At 40.2% G+C, this 14,760-nt stretch overlaps 6 non-coding genes across 6 annotated transcripts; all 6 read right to left on the bottom strand.

The window, feature by feature from the left end:
* LOC124551497 lies at positions 1 to 140 on the bottom strand. The gene has a single exon (XR_006967864.1). It is a non-coding gene; the product is annotated as a U4 spliceosomal RNA (small nuclear RNA).
* Positions 141 to 2,457: 2,317 nt separating this feature from the next.
* On the bottom strand, positions 2,458 to 2,597 carry LOC124551496. Its single transcript, XR_006967863.1, has one exon. It is a non-coding gene; the product is annotated as a U4 spliceosomal RNA (small nuclear RNA).
* A 2,317-nt stretch (positions 2,598 to 4,914) lies between these two features.
* Positions 4,915 to 5,054, bottom strand: LOC124551495. The gene has a single exon (XR_006967862.1). It is a non-coding gene; the product is annotated as a U4 spliceosomal RNA (small nuclear RNA).
* A 2,318-nt stretch (positions 5,055 to 7,372) lies between these two features.
* LOC124551494 lies at positions 7,373 to 7,512 on the bottom strand. Its single transcript, XR_006967861.1, has one exon. It is a non-coding gene; the product is annotated as a U4 spliceosomal RNA (small nuclear RNA).
* Positions 7,513 to 9,829: 2,317 nt separating this feature from the next.
* Positions 9,830 to 9,969, bottom strand: LOC124551493. Its single transcript, XR_006967860.1, has one exon. It is a non-coding gene; the product is annotated as a U4 spliceosomal RNA (small nuclear RNA).
* A 2,321-nt stretch (positions 9,970 to 12,290) lies between these two features.
* Positions 12,291 to 12,431, bottom strand: LOC124551500. The gene has a single exon (XR_006967866.1). It is a non-coding gene; the product is annotated as a U4 spliceosomal RNA (small nuclear RNA).
* Between the last annotated feature and the right edge of the window lie 2,329 nt (positions 12,432 to 14,760).

The following is a 14,760-nucleotide window of genomic DNA, read 5'->3' as shown; positions in this document are numbered from 1 at the left end:
CCCCCTCAGGGGTTGCCAAAAATTGCCACAGAGACGGTATTTCACGTCTCTCTGGCGGGGTATTGGTAAAAGTTTTCAACTAGCAATAATCGCACCTCAGTTATACTTCATTGGTTACGATATTGCCACTGCGCAAAGATTAACTACCTAGCGCCTGGCACTGCTATTTATACCTGACGTTTGTTCCAAACACCTACAAGTACTTGCGTCATTGATACCTATCAGTATTACCTTACACTACTCAAGTTCCATTGGGGGAAACAAATACAGAAATATACAGAAAAAAAAAACAGTAAAATACATTTTATTAGAGGCAGACTTTCTGTTCTTTGCTCCTTGTGTCTAATAGTTGCTTACACGCCCACTCACCGCCATCTTAAACGCTCAAAACTGCACAGTAGTTCTCCCCTTGACCGTCAGGCGCGCTACTGCTCACTCGCCTAGCTCCACACAGACGAAAGTAGCACAACCTCATTTAGCAAATACCGGCACACCCATTAAGACTCTTCGTTAGATTTTGTTATTTTGTGACCGCTGGTTAGTACTAGACACCAAGAAAACTGCCAACTGCATTTACATTGACTTAACAAACCATACACTTCTCAGCAAAAGCTGTTTGACGTACTGAGCAGTAAAATGCTAGTTTTACTCGAATCATGCCGTGAAATTGATTAATGTCGATGGGTGAAATATTTGTGTAACAGATTAGGCACCCTGGAAACACAATGAAATGAGATTTACAAATCCTCTCATGTAGCTGTTTTAAGTTGTTGAAATGAGTTTACCTTGCAGGAAAGTACAACTAGAAATCAATCAGTAAATTGCTTCATAGCGCTGGGAACACGTGCTGCAGTCTTAAATATACAAGATACACGCTTATTCCACATTGCGCCAAACAACCTGCCCAAAAATATATATGTTGGACTCCTCTACTGTTGTTTATGTTCTTGTCCAAGAAGAATCATAGAAAGCTAACAGTATCCAAACCTGCCTGCTGTCTCATTGGCCCCAGCTAATATATTGCCTGACAAAAATGAAAATATCTGAATGTGTGCTAAATAGTATCTCGAGTGCCAACCATTCATAACAGATCCAAACAATAAGACATTTTCTATGGGTCCATTTGTGCTATAGTAGGCAGCAAATTTTGCTCACTTTGCATATAGGAAGAGTCATATTCTCAAATGAAGAGAGACAGAAAGAATGAGCCATGACAAGCCAACTATTTCTGCTCTCAAAAAAAAAAAAAAAAAAAAAAAAATATGCACCTGCTACAATTCTCACCTACACTTGCTCTACCACTGTGTTTTACATTGCATTCTATGATTTATATTCACAGATACAGTCACAAAATTTACCCCACAAGCACTGGTTCCCTCTCTTCAGTATTCCACATGCAATACATTCTCATAGCACACTGGACCATCATTAAGCTCACCATCCCATTTAAACTATCACAATGTATTATGTGTCACATTTGCACAGTAAATCCACAGTTCAAGGAATACACCAAGAAATGCATTAATCACACTGTTCAAAATGGAAATGCCATGGCTGCAGCCCACCAAATTCTACTGCACAATCACTGTTATCACTGCATGAAGGAGATTTTCCACCAGCAGCCTTTAGATGAAACATGTAAGCTACATAAAGGTTCAACAAAACCTCAACATCAGGGACTGCATTAGCTACCATCCAAATAGCTACTAGCTCTTACCTTTCTTTCAATCCCTCTGCTCTGCACACTACAGCACATGTATGTATTCTCAAAATGAGGCAAAGCCTTGCACAACATTACAGTTCTTCCTGCTTCATGTAACACACACCAGATAGGACACTGTCCTCAATGTGAGTGCCCTTACTAGGCACTGTGCAGCCTAACACATCAATCATCTCAAGTCAACAGACTCATTGCCCAATATTATCAACAGCAGTTCCATGGTCATAAGTTCTAATTATCAAGGTGTACACACAGCAGCGTCCAAAAAGGATCAAACATGCATCTAATCATCAGGACACAAACACAAATTATAACACTGGCAGTGCTGTGAAAATGAATTAAGTACAACACTTGCCTCCCACACACTCACCAACTTTCACTGTACTGCCCTAGTCTCCTCCACTAAATTCTGACAGAAGTTTTGTCAAATCCTACATTTATCAGTAATCACTGCATGTGTGTACCACAAGTATGTTATGGAGCAAGAATTGCCACTAGACAGAACCACATTTCAATTGTCCACATTGGCATCTTTTTTCACACATAGCAGTTGCACAACAACTTACACTGAGGAGAATGTTTCTCACCAGCTCCCTAAGACATGTACACAATTCATCAGTGAACACAGCCTAGTCTGTGTACATGGTCCCCAACAACCATCAGCTAAACACTTCCACAAGTGCAGAATGAGTACACAGATAAACACAGCTTGAAGCATTGTTTCTATGACACTTACACCCCCTCAGGGGTTGCCAAAAATTGCCACAGAGACGGTATTTCACGTCTCTCTGGCGGGGTATTGGTAAAAGTTTTCAACTAGCAATAATCGCACCTCAGTTATACTTCATTGGTTACGATATTGCCACTGCGCAAAGATTAACTACCTAGCGCCTGGCACTGCTATTTATACCTGACGTTTGTTCCAAACACCTACAAGTACTTGCGTCATTGATACCTATCAGTATTACCTTACACTACTCAAGTTCCATTGGGGGAAACAAATACAGAAATATACAGAAAAAAAAAACAGTAAAATACATTTTATTAGAGGCAGACTTTCTGTTCTTTGCTCCTTGTGTCTAATAGTTGCTTACACGCCCACTCACCGCCATCTTAAACGCTCAAAACTGCACAGTAGTTCTCCCCTTGACCGTCAGGCGCGCTACTGCTCACTCGCCTAGCTCCACACAGACGAAAGTAGCACAACCTCATTTAGCAAATACCGGCACACCCATTAAGACTCTTCGTTAGATTTTGTTATTTTGTGACCGCTGGTTAGTACTAGACACCAAGAAAACTGCCAACTGCATTTACATTGACTTAACAAACCATACACTTCTCAGCAAAAGCTGTTTGACGTACTGAGCAGTAAAATGCTAGTTTTACTCGAATCATGCCGTGAAATTGATTAATGTCGATGGGTGAAATATTTGTGTAACAGATTAGGCACCCTGGAAACACAATGAAATGAGATTTACAAATCCTCTCATGTAGCTGTTTTAAGTTGTTGAAATGAGTTTACCTTGCAGGAAAGTACAACTAGAAATCAATCAGTAAATTGCTTCATAGCGCTGGGAACACGTGCTGCAGTCTTAAATATACAAGATACACGCTTATTCCACATTGCGCCAAACAACCTGCCCAAAAATATATATGTTGGACTCCTCTACTGTTGTTTATGTTCTTGTCCAAGAAGAATCATAGAAAGCTAACAGTATCCAAACCTGCCTGCTGTCTCATTGGCCCCAGCTAATATATTGCCTGACAAAAATGAAAATATCTGAATGTGTGCTAAATAGTATCTCGAGTGCCAACCATTCATAACAGATCCAAACAATAAGACATTTTCTATGGGTCCATTTGTGCTATAGTAGGCAGCAAATTTTGCTCACTTTGCATATAGGAAGAGTCATATTCTCAAATGAAGAGAGACAGAAAGAATGAGCCATGACAAGCCAACTATTTCTGCTCTCAAAAAAAAAAAAAAAAAAAAAAAAATATGCACCTGCTACAATTCTCACCTACACTTGCTCTACCACTGTGTTTTACATTGCATTCTATGATTTATATTCACAGATACAGTCACAAAATTTACCCCACAAGCACTGGTTCCCTCTCTTCAGTATTCCACATGCAATACATTCTCATAGCACACTGGACCATCATTAAGCTCACCATCCCATTTAAACTATCACAATGTATTATGTGTCACATTTGCACAGTAAATCCACAGTTCAAGGAATACACCAAGAAATGCATTAATCACACTGTTCAAAATGGAAATGCCATGGCTGCAGCCCACCAAATTCTACTGCACAATCACTGTTATCACTGCATGAAGGAGATTTTCCACCAGCAGCCTTTAGATGAAACATGTAAGCTACATAAAGGTTCAACAAAACCTCAACATCAGGGACTGCATTAGCTACCATCCAAATAGCTACTAGCTCTTACCTTTCTTTCAATCCCTCTGCTCTGCACACTACAGCACATGTATGTATTCTCAAAATGAGGCAAAGCCTTGCACAACATTACAGTTCTTCCTGCTTCATGTAACACACACCAGATAGGACACTGTCCTCAATGTGAGTGCCCTTACTAGGCACTGTGCAGCCTAACACATCAATCATCTCAAGTCAACAGACTCATTGCCCAATATTATCAACAGCAGTTCCATGGTCATAAGTTCTAATTATCAAGGTGTACACACAGCAGCGTCCAAAAAGGATCAAACATGCATCTAATCATCAGGACACAAACACAAATTATAACACTGGCAGTGCTGTGAAAATGAATTAAGTACAACACTTGCCTCCCACACACTCACCAACTTTCACTGTACTGCCCTAGTCTCCTCCACTAAATTCTGACAGAAGTTTTGTCAAATCCTACATTTATCAGTAATCACTGCATGTGTGTACCACAAGTATGTTATGGAGCAAGAATTGCCACTAGACAGAACCACATTTCAATTGTCCACATTGGCATCTTTTTTCACACATAGCAGTTGCACAACAACTTACACTGAGGAGAATGTTTCTCACCAGCTCCCTAAGACATGTACACAATTCATCAGTGAACACAGCCTAGTCTGTGTACATGGTCCCCAACAACCATCAGCTAAACACTTCCACAAGTGCAGAATGAGTACACAGATAAACACAGCTTGAAGCATTGTTTCTATGACACTTACACCCCCTCAGGGGTTGCCAAAAATTGCCACAGAGACGGTATTTCACGTCTCTCTGGCGGGGTATTGGTAAAAGTTTTCAACTAGCAATAATCGCACCTCAGTTATACTTCATTGGTTACGATATTGCCACTGCGCAAAGATTAACTACCTAGCGCCTGGCACTGCTATTTATACCTGACGTTTGTTCCAAACACCTACAAGTACTTGCGTCATTGATACCTATCAGTATTACCTTACACTACTCAAGTTCCATTGGGGGAAACAAATACAGAAATATACAGAAAAAAAAAACAGTAAAATACATTTTATTAGAGGCAGACTTTCTGTTCTTTGCTCCTTGTGTCTAATAGTTGCTTACACGCCCACTCACCGCCATCTTAAACGCTCAAAACTGCACAGTAGTTCTCCCCTTGACCGTCAGGCGCGCTACTGCTCACTCGCCTAGCTCCACACAGACGAAAGTAGCACAACCTCATTTAGCAAATACCGGCACACCCATTAAGACTCTTCGTTAGATTTTGTTATTTTGTGACCGCTGGTTAGTACTAGACACCAAGAAAACTGCCAACTGCATTTACATTGACTTAACAAACCATACACTTCTCAGCAAAAGCTGTTTGACGTACTGAGCAGTAAAATGCTAGTTTTACTCGAATCATGCCGTGAAATTGATTAATGTCGATGGGTGAAATATTTGTGTAACAGATTAGGCACCCTGGAAACACAATGAAATGAGATTTACAAATCCTCTCATGTAGCTGTTTTAAGTTGTTGAAATGAGTTTACCTTGCAGGAAAGTACAACTAGAAATCAATCAGTAAATTGCTTCATAGCGCTGGGAACACGTGCTGCAGTCTTAAATATACAAGATACACGCTTATTCCACATTGCGCCAAACAACCTGCCCAAAAATATATATGTTGGACTCCTCTACTGTTGTTTATGTTCTTGTCCAAGAAGAATCATAGAAAGCTAACAGTATCCAAACCTGCCTGCTGTCTCATTGGCCCCAGCTAATATATTGCCTGACAAAAATGAAAATATCTGAATGTGTGCTAAATAGTATCTCGAGTGCCAACCATTCATAACAGATCCAAACAATAAGACATTTTCTATGGGTCCATTTGTGCTATAGTAGGCAGCAAATTTTGCTCACTTTGCATATAGGAAGAGTCATATTCTCAAATGAAGAGAGACAGAAAGAATGAGCCATGACAAGCCAACTATTTCTGCTCTCAAAAAAAAAAAAAAAAAAAAAAAAAATATGCACCTGCTACAATTCTCACCTACACTTGCTCTACCACTGTGTTTTACATTGCATTCTATGATTTATATTCACAGATACAGTCACAAAATTTACCCCACAAGCACTGGTTCCCTCTCTTCAGTATTCCACATGCAATACATTCTCATAGCACACTGGACCATCATTAAGCTCACCATCCCATTTAAACTATCACAATGTATTATGTGTCACATTTGCACAGTAAATCCACAGTTCAAGGAATACACCAAGAAATGCATTAATCACACTGTTCAAAATGGAAATGCCATGGCTGCAGCCCACCAAATTCTACTGCACAATCACTGTTATCACTGCATGAAGGAGATTTTCCACCAGCAGCCTTTAGATGAAACATGTAAGCTACATAAAGGTTCAACAAAACCTCAACATCAGGGACTGCATTAGCTACCATCCAAATAGCTACTAGCTCTTACCTTTCTTTCAATCCCTCTGCTCTGCACACTACAGCACATGTATGTATTCTCAAAATGAGGCAAAGCCTTGCACAACATTACAGTTCTTCCTGCTTCATGTAACACACACCAGATAGGACACTGTCCTCAATGTGAGTGCCCTTACTAGGCACTGTGCAGCCTAACACATCAATCATCTCAAGTCAACAGACTCATTGCCCAATATTATCAACAGCAGTTCCATGGTCATAAGTTCTAATTATCAAGGTGTACACACAGCAGCGTCCAAAAAGGATCAAACATGCATCTAATCATCAGGACACAAACACAAATTATAACACTGGCAGTGCTGTGAAAATGAATTAAGTACAACACTTGCCTCCCACACACTCACCAACTTTCACTGTACTGCCCTAGTCTCCTCCACTAAATTCTGACAGAAGTTTTGTCAAATCCTACATTTATCAGTAATCACTGCATGTGTGTACCACAAGTATGTTATGGAGCAAGAATTGCCACTAGACAGAACCACATTTCAATTGTCCACATTGGCATCTTTTTTCACACATAGCAGTTGCACAACAACTTACACTGAGGAGAATGTTTCTCACCAGCTCCCTAAGACATGTACACAATTCATCAGTGAACACAGCCTAGTCTGTGTACATGGTCCCCAACAACCATCAGCTAAACACTTCCACAAGTGCAGAATGAGTACACAGATAAACACAGCTTGAAGCATTGTTTCTATGACACTTACACCCCCTCAGGGGTTGCCAAAAATTGCCACAGAGACGGTATTTCACGTCTCTCTGGCGGGGTATTGGTAAAAGTTTTCAACTAGCAATAATCGCACCTCAGTTATACTTCATTGGTTACGATATTGCCACTGCGCAAAGATTAACTACCTAGCGCCTGGCACTGCTATTTATACCTGACGTTTGTTCCAAACACCTACAAGTACTTGCGTCATTGATACCTATCAGTATTACCTTACACTACTCAAGTTCCATTGGGGGAAACAAATACAGAAATATACAGAAAAAAAAAACAGTAAAATACATTTTATTAGAGGCAGACTTTCTGTTCTTTGCTCCTTGTGTCTAATAGTTGCTTACACGCCCACTCACCGCCATCTTAAACGCTCAAAACTGCACAGTAGTTCTCCCCTTGACCGTCAGGCGCGCTACTGCTCACTCGCCTAGCTCCACACAGACGAAAGTAGCACAACCTCATTTAGCAAATACCGGCACACCCATTAAGACTCTTCGTTAGATTTTGTTATTTTGTGACCGCTGGTTAGTACTAGACACCAAGAAAACTGCCAACTGCATTTACATTGACTTAACAAACCATACACTTCTCAGCAAAAGCTGTTTGACGTACTGAGCAGTAAAATGCTAGTTTTACTCGAATCATGCCGTGAAATTGATTAATGTCGATGGGTGAAATATTTGTGTAACAGATTAGGCACCCTGGAAACACAATGAAATGAGATTTACAAATCCTCTCATGTAGCTGTTTTAAGTTGTTGAAATGAGTTTACCTTGCAGGAAAGTACAACTAGAAATCAATCAGTAAATTGCTTCATAGCGCTGGGAACACGTGCTGCAGTCTTAAATATACAAGATACACGCTTATTCCACATTGCGCCAAACAACCTGCCCAAAAATATATATGTTGGACTCCTCTACTGTTGTTTATGTTCTTGTCCAAGAAGAATCATAGAAAGCTAACAGTATCCAAACCTGCCTGCTGTCTCATTGGCCCCAGCTAATATATTGCCTGACAAAAATGAAAATATCTGAATGTGTGCTAAATAGTATCTCGAGTGCCAACCATTCATAACAGATCCAAACAATAAGACATTTTCTATGGGTCCATTTGTGCTATAGTAGGCAGCAAATTTTGCTCACTTTGCATATAGGAAGAGTCATATTCTCAAATGAAGAGAGACAGAAAGAATGAGCCATGACAAGCCAACTATTTCTGCTCTCAAAAAAAAAAAAAAAAAAAAAAAAATATGCACCTGCTACAATTCTCACCTACACTTGCTCTACCACTGTGTTTTACATTGCATTCTATGATTTATATTCACAGATACAGTCACAAAATTTACCCCACAAGCACTGGTTCCCTCTCTTCAGTATTCCACATGCAATACATTCTCATAGCACACTGGACCATCATTAAGCTCACCATCCCATTTAAACTATCACAATGTATTATGTGTCACATTTGCACAGTAAATCCACAGTTCAAGGAATACACCAAGAAATGCATTAATCACACTGTTCAAAATGGAAATGCCATGGCTGCAGCCCACCAAATTCTACTGCACAATCACTGTTATCACTGCATGAAGGAGATTTTCCACCAGCAGCCTTTAGATGAAACATGTAAGCTACATAAAGGTTCAACAAAACCTCAACATCAGGGACTGCATTAGCTACCATCCAAATAGCTACTAGCTCTTACCTTTCTTTCAATCCCTCTGCTCTGCACACTACAGCACATGTATGTATTCTCAAAATGAGGCAAAGCCTTGCACAACATTACAGTTCTTCCTGCTTCATGTAACACACACCAGATAGGACACTGTCCTCAATGTGAGTGCCCTTACTAGGCACTGTGCAGCCTAACACATCAATCATCTCAAGTCAACAGACTCATTGCCCAATATTATCAACAGCAGTTCCATGGTCATAAGTTCTAATTATCAAGGTGTACACACAGCAGCGTCCAAAAAGGATCAAACATGCATCTAATCATCAGGACACAAACACAAATTATAACACTGGCAGTGCTGTGAAAATGAATTAAGTACAACACTTGCCTCCCACACACTCACCAACTTTCACTGTACTGCCCTAGTCTCCTCCACTAAATTCTGACAGAAGTTTTGTCAAATCCTACATTTATCAGTAATCACTGCATGTGTGTACCACAAGTATGTTATGGAGCAAGAATTGCCACTAGACAGAACCACATTTCAATTGTCCACATTGGCATCTTTTTTCACACATAGCAGTTGCACAACAACTTACACTGAGGAGAATGTTTCTCACCAGCTCCCTAAGACATGTACACAATTCATCAGTGAACACAGCCTAGTCTGTGTACATGGTCCCCAACAACCATCAGCTAAACACTTCCACAAGTGCAGAATGAGTACACAGATAAACACAGCTTGAAGCATTGTTTCTATGACACTTACACCCCCTCAGGGGTTGCCAAAAATTGCCACAGAGACGGTATTTCACGTCTCTCTGGCGGGGTATTGGTAAAAGTTTTCAACTAGCAATAATCGCACCTCAGTTATACTTCATTGGTTACGATATTGCCACTGCGCAAAGATTAACTACCTAGCGCCTGGCACTGCTATTTATACCTGACGTTTGTTCCAAACACCTACAAGTACTTGCGTCATTGATACCTATCAGTATTACCTTACACTACTCAAGTTCCATTGGGGGAAACAAATACAGAAATATACAGAAAAAAAAAACAGTAAAATACATTTTATTAGAGGCAGACTTTCTGTTCTTTGCTCCTTGTGTCTAATAGTTGCTTACACGCCCACTCACCGCCATCTTAAACGCTCAAAACTGCACAGTAGTTCTCCCCTTGACCGTCAGGCGCGCTACTGCTCACTCGCCTAGCTCCACACAGACGAAAGTAGCACAACCTCATTTAGCAAATACCGGCACACCCATTAAGACTCTTCGTTAGATTTTGTTATTTTGTGACCGCTGGTTAGTACTAGACACCAAGAAAACTGCCAACTGCATTTACATTGACTTAACAAACCATACACTTCTCAGCAAAAGCTGTTTGACGTACTGAGCAGTAAAATGCTAGTTTTACTCGAATCATGCCGTGAAATTGATTAATGTCGATGGGTGAAATATTTGTGTAACAGATTAGGCACCCTGGAAACACAATGAAATGAGATTTACAAATCCTCTCATGTAGCTGTTTTAAGTTGTTGAAATGAGTTTACCTTGCAGGAAAGTACAACTAGAAATCAATCAGTAAATTGCTTCATAGCGCTGGGAACACGTGCTGCAGTCTTAAATATACAAGATACACGCTTATTCCACATTGCGCCAAACAACCTGCCCAAAAATATATATGTTGGACTCCTCTACTGTTGTTTATGTTCTTGTCCAAGAAGAATCATAGAAAGCTAACAGTATCCAAACCTGCCTGCTGTCTCATTGGCCCCAGCTAATATATTGCCTGACAAAAATGAAAATATCTGAATGTGTGCTAAATAGTATCTCGAGTGCCAACCATTCATAACAGATCCAAACAATAAGACATTTTCTATGGGTCCATTTGTGCTATAGTAGGCAGCAAATTTTGCTCACTTTGCATATAGGAAGAGTCATATTCTCAAATGAAGAGAGACAGAAAGAATGAGCCATGACAAGCCAACTATTTCTGCTCTCAAAAAAAAAAAAAAAAAAAAAAAAATATGCACCTGCTACAATTCTCACCTACACTTGCTCTACCACTGTGTTTTACATTGCATTCTATGATTTATATTCACAGATACAGTCACAAAATTTACCCCACAAGCACTGGTTCCCTCTCTTCAGTATTCCACATGCAATACATTCTCATAGCACACTGGACCATCATTAAGCTCACCATCCCATTTAAACTATCACAATGTATTATGTGTCACATTTGCACAGTAAATCCACAGTTCAAGGAATACACCAAGAAATGCATTAATCACACTGTTCAAAATGGAAATGCCATGGCTGCAGCCCACCAAATTCTACTGCACAATCACTGTTATCACTGCATGAAGGAGATTTTCCACCAGCAGCCTTTAGATGAAACATGTAAGCTACATAAAGGTTCAACAAAACCTCAACATCAGGGACTGCATTAGCTACCATCCAAATAGCTACTAGCTCTTACCTTTCTTTCAATCCCTCTGCTCTGCACACTACAGCACATGTATGTATTCTCAAAATGAGGCAAAGCCTTGCACAACATTACAGTTCTTCCTGCTTCATGTAACACACACCAGATAGGACACTGTCCTCAATGTGAGTGCCCTTACTAGGCACTGTGCAGCCTAACACATCAATCATCTCAAGTCAACAGACTCATTGCCCAATATTATCAACAGCAGTTCCATGGTCATAAGTTCTAATTATCAAGGTGTACACACAGCAGCGTCCAAAAAGGATCAAACATGCATCTAATCATCAGGACACAAACACAAATTATAACACTGGCAGTGCTGTGAAAATGAATTAAGTACAACACTTGCCTCCCACACACTCACCAACTTTCACTGTACTGCCCTAGTCTCCTCCACTAAATTCTGACAGAAGTTTTGTCAAATCCTACATTTATCAGTAATCACTGCATGTGTGTACCACAAGTATGTTATGGAGCAAGAATTGCCACTAGACAGAACCACATTTCAATTGTCCACATTGGCATCTTTTTTCACACATAGCAGTTGCACAACAACTTACACTGAGGAGGGAGAATGTTTCTCACCAGCTCCCTAAGACATGTACACAATTCATCAGTGAACACAGCCTAGTCTGTGTACATGGTCCCCAACAACCATCAGCTAAACACTTCCACAAGTGCAGAATGAGTACACAGATAAACACAGCTTGAAGCATTGTTTCTATGACACTTACACCCCCTCAGGGGTTGCCAAAAATTGCCACAGAGACGGTATTTCACGTCTCTCTGGCGGGGGTATTGGTAAAAGTTTTCAACTAGCAATAATCGCACCTCAGTTATACTTCATTGGTTACGATATTGCCACTGCGCAAAGATTAACTACCTAGCGCCTGGCACTGCTATTTATACCTGACGTTTGTTCCAAACACCTACAAGTACTTGCGTCATTGATACCTATCAGTATTACCTTACACTACTCAAGTTCCATTGGGGGAAACAAATACAGAAATATACAGAAAAAAAAAACAGTAAAATACATTTATTAGAGGCAGACTTTCTGTTCTTTGCTCCTTGTGTCTAATAGTTGCTTACACGCCACTCACCGCCATCTTAAACGCTCAAAACTGCACAGTAGTTCTCCCCTTGACCGTCAGGCGCGCTACTGCTCACTCGCCTAGCTCCACACAGACGAAAGTAGCACAACCTCATTTAGCAAATACCGGCACACCCATTAAGACTCTTCGTTAGATTTTGTTATTTTGTGACCGCTGGTTAGTACTAGACACCAAGAAAACTGCCAACTGCATTTACATTGACTTAACAAACCATACACTTCTCAGCAAAAGCTGTTGACGTACTGAGCAGTAAAATGCTAGTTTTACTCGAATCATGCCGTGAAATTGATTAATGTCGATGGGTGAAATATTTGTGTAACAGATTAGGCACCCTGGAAACACAATGAAATGAGATTTACAAATCCTCTCATGTAGCTGTTTTAAGTTGTTGAAATGAGTTTACCTTGCAGGAAAGTACAACTAGAAATCAATCAGTAAATTGCTTCATAGCGCTGGGAACACGTGCTGCAGTCTTAAATATACAAGATACACGCTTATTCCACATTGCGCCAAACAACCTGCCCAAAAATATATATGTTGGACTCCTCTACTGTTGTTTATGTTCTTGTCCAAGAAGAATCATAGAAAGCTAACAGTATCCAAACCTGCCTGCTGTCTCATTGGCCCCAGCTAATATATTGCCTGACAAAAATGAAAATATCTGAATGTGTGCTAAATAGTATCTCGAGTGCCAACCATTCATAACAGATCCAAACAATAAGACATTTTCTATGGGTCCATTTGTGCTATAGTAGGCAGCAAATTTTGCTCACTTTGCATATAGGAAGAGTCATATTCTCAAATGAAGAGAGACAGAAAGAATGAGCCATGACAAGCCAACTATTTCTGCTCTCAAAAAAAAAAAAAAAAAAAAAAAATATGCACCTGCTACAATTCTCACCTACACTTGCTCTACCACTGTGTTTTACATTGCATTCTATGATTTATATTCACAGATACAGTCACAAAATTTACCCCACAAGCACTGGTTCCCTCTCTTCAGTATTCCACATGCAATACATTCTCATAGCACACTGGACCATCATTAAGCTCACCATCCCATTTAAACTATCACAATGTATTATGTGTCACATTTGCACAGTAAATCCACAGTTCAAGGAATACACCAAGAAATGCATTAATCACACTGTTCAAAATGGAAATGCCATGGCTGCAGCCCACCAAATTCTACTGCACAATCACTGTTATCACTGCATGAAGGAGATTTTCCACCAGCAGCCTTTAGATGAAACATGTAAGCTACATAAAGGTTCAACAAAACCTCAACATCAGGGACTGCATTAGCTACCATCCAAATAGCTACTAGCTCTTACCTTTCTTTCAATCCCTCTGCTCTGCACACTACAGCACATGTATGTATTCTCAAAATGAGGCAAAGCCTTGCACAACATTACAGTTCTTCCTGCTTCATGTAACACACACCAGATAGGACACTGTCCTCATGTGAGTGCCCTTACTAGGCACTGTGCAGCCTAACACATCAATCATCTCAAGTCAACAGACTCATTGCCCAATATTATCAACAGCAGTTCCATGGTCATAAGTTCTAATTATCAAGGTGTACACACAGCAGCGTCCAAAAAGGATCAAACATGCATCTAATCATCAGGACACAAACACAAATTATAACACTGGCAGTGCTGTGAAAATGAATTAAGTACAACACTTGCCTCCCACACACTCACCAACTTTCACTGTACTGCCCTAGTCTCCTCCACTAAATTCTGACAGAAGTTTTGTCAAATCCTACATTTATCAGTAATCACTGCATGTGTGTACCACAAGTATGTTATGGAGCAAGAATTGCCACTAGACAGAACCACATTTCAATTGTCCACATTGGCATCTTTTTTCACACATAGCAGTTGCACAACAACTTACACTGAGGAGAATGTTTCTCACCAGCTCCCTAAGACATGTACACAATTCATCAGTGAACACAGCCTAGTCTGTGTACATGGTCCCCAACAACCATCAGCTAAACACTTCCACAAGTGCAGAATGAGTACACAGATAAACACAGCTTGAAGCATTGTTTCTATGACACTTACACCCCCTCAGGGGTTGCC

Source organism: Schistocerca americana, chromosome 9 (genome assembly GCF_021461395.2).
Source record: "Schistocerca americana isolate TAMUIC-IGC-003095 chromosome 9, iqSchAmer2.1, whole genome shotgun sequence".
NCBI lineage: Eukaryota > Metazoa > Arthropoda > Insecta > Orthoptera > Acrididae > Schistocerca > Schistocerca americana.
This window is presented reverse-complemented; position numbering and strand designations above follow the sequence as displayed.